The 2175-nt window shown below is 59.1% G+C and overlaps 1 protein-coding gene across 1 annotated transcript in view; it reads right to left on the bottom strand.

The window, feature by feature from the left end:
- Positions 1-2175, bottom strand: part of JPH2 (junctophilin 2) — a 30053-nt gene that overhangs the window by 22803 nt on the left and 5075 nt on the right.

Raw genomic sequence — 2175 nt, 5'->3', positions numbered from 1 at the left:
AGACGGCACACGGCGTCATGTGATGGGGGAACACAGACAGGATCACGCTCACCATGGCCAGGGCTGCACCTTGGGTACGAGACCCTGCTAAGAGCCAGAAGGACCTTGGCAGCGACGCCTTGAACGACTGGGAAAAGCACATCGCTCCTCTCCAGGCCCCTTCCGGGTCTGCACCTTTGCAGGCTCCAGAAGAGTGAACTGGAGACCACCGCTCTGATTTTTCTTACCAGGATGTCAAGAGACTTAAAGTAGTAGCATCAAAGCCCCCTGCAAGAAGAGCTCCTAGGAAGGGCAGGAGGGCTGGTGGGGCAGCCTTCGCCTACAGTACCCACACTCAGATGCCAGCACAGCGGGCTGCGAGGGTCAGCACATCCCCACTGAGTCCTGCGGGATGGGAGCCCAGCTCTCCTCGCTCTGTAGACACAATTGCCTCAGAAACCAACAAACCACCCGAAACAAAAGCAGCATGCAGCTCTGCTCCTGGCGTTACAGGACCTAGAACAGGCCACCTCATCCCAAACCAGCACCCTGCGGGGCAGAGGCCACTGGCAGCCCTCCTTCCCAGCATGCAGGGGTTCCAGCAGAGGGTGCTGGGGGAGCACAAACAGCCTTGGAAAGGCCACCCCACTCCTTTACTCTCCCAGGTGGTGCTTCATGCAAGCAAAGGGCCAGCCATGCTGGGGGCATTTTCACAGGCATCTGTCCTAAACCTGGTTTTCATTAAGCAGTGACCTACCAGGAGGCACCAAATTTTGGGAAAGAAAGCACTCCTAGGGTTCCGGGGAGGCTCAGCAGGGCCAAGCTGAGACAGAAGGGGGTGACCTATCTTCAAGGCATTCATCTCCCCCCTCAGACACCGTTACCGAGACCAGGGATGACCCTGCTCCCCAGGGAGTAAATCCAGTTCCTTCTTTGGAGATTGCGGGAGTGCATATTTTACAGTCTCTCAGGCCACTTCTGCAGCATAATCTCTCCTCCCAAGCTTCATGTTTCGCTGAAATCCTCTTTGGACCCGCCTGTAGGGTGTTAACTTACAGCACCGGGGGCCAGGAAAGACAAGAAGTGCCCGAGCCAGCAGCAGCTGCTGCCCCAGGGTGAGCTGCCCCCCACCAGCCCCTGCCCACCCCATGGCACACGGGATTTCAGTCTCTCTGCAACAGTTTTCCTCCCCTACTAAAAAAAGTAAGGGTTCAGGTAGTGCAGAGCATCTGCGGGCTGTGGCAGGCACAGCAAGCAGCCTGCCAGAGCAAGGGGCCATTGCCCAGTTTCTTGGTAGAGTTTGAAGCTCCATTAGGAAAAATAAGGGGGGCATCGTGGGTTAGGGGTTTGGGCATGAGCTGGCAGCCAAGGACCATCATTCGAGATGTCCAGGCATCTGGGTGAGCTTCTCACCCTGCTGTGCTCCCAAATCCCTCTCCATAAAATGGTGATGAGTCTTCCTAGCACAAAATGAAGTCACGGAGAACCCCGTAGTCCCTCCCCACAGAGAGCCGGTGAAGTCGGTGCTCCATCCCCGCCCGCCCAGCCAGCAAGCAGCGCTGACACACGATCGGGGTGACATTGGAGACCTCCTCCTAGGACGGGGCAGCCTCGCACATAGCAGTCTGTAGCTGATAGTGCCGCCGCATTAACCCCCTGGAAGAGGAACTGTGGAAAAGGGTCGCAGGTTTAGGGGGGCTGAGCTACTCCTCAGAGGCCAGGTCGGAGCAGCCGCTGCTCTCCAGCAAGTCCCCAGCCCCCCCCATCCCTGAGCGGCACCGGGGCCACCTGGATGGGAAAAGCCACGTGGCATAGCGGGTCTTCAGGGAGCAGAGATTGGGGTGCGGCTTCTCGGGGGCACGCATGCCTGCCCTCAACACAAGGTTTCACACCAGCTCTTCAGGCTGGCCTTGGCTGCCTGATTTCAGCCCATACGGGACAAGCAACATTATCCCTCTGGCACGTGGTGTGACCAAACCTGCCAACCGCATCTGGCTTAACGAAGAGCACTGACACACCACGCTGCCCGCGGCTGCCCAACCGACGTGGGGCTCAGTGGGCACTGCAGTGTCCCTGTCATGCCGCAATTCAGTGCCTGGCTGAGGCTTCGTGCCAGGGCAGAGCCATAAACCACCCCTGCAGCAGAGCCAGAGGCTGCTGAGAGTGGCGGGGGGGGGGCGCCGCCCGGCGCGCGCG

The sequence above is a fragment of the Pygoscelis adeliae genome, unplaced genomic scaffold (genome assembly GCF_000699105.1).
Source record: "Pygoscelis adeliae isolate BGI_AS28 unplaced genomic scaffold, ASM69910v1 Scaffold286, whole genome shotgun sequence".
NCBI classification, from domain to species: domain Eukaryota; kingdom Metazoa; phylum Chordata; class Aves; order Sphenisciformes; family Spheniscidae; genus Pygoscelis; species Pygoscelis adeliae.
Note: the sequence above shows the minus strand (reverse complement) of the source record. Positions and strands in the feature narration are given on the sequence as shown.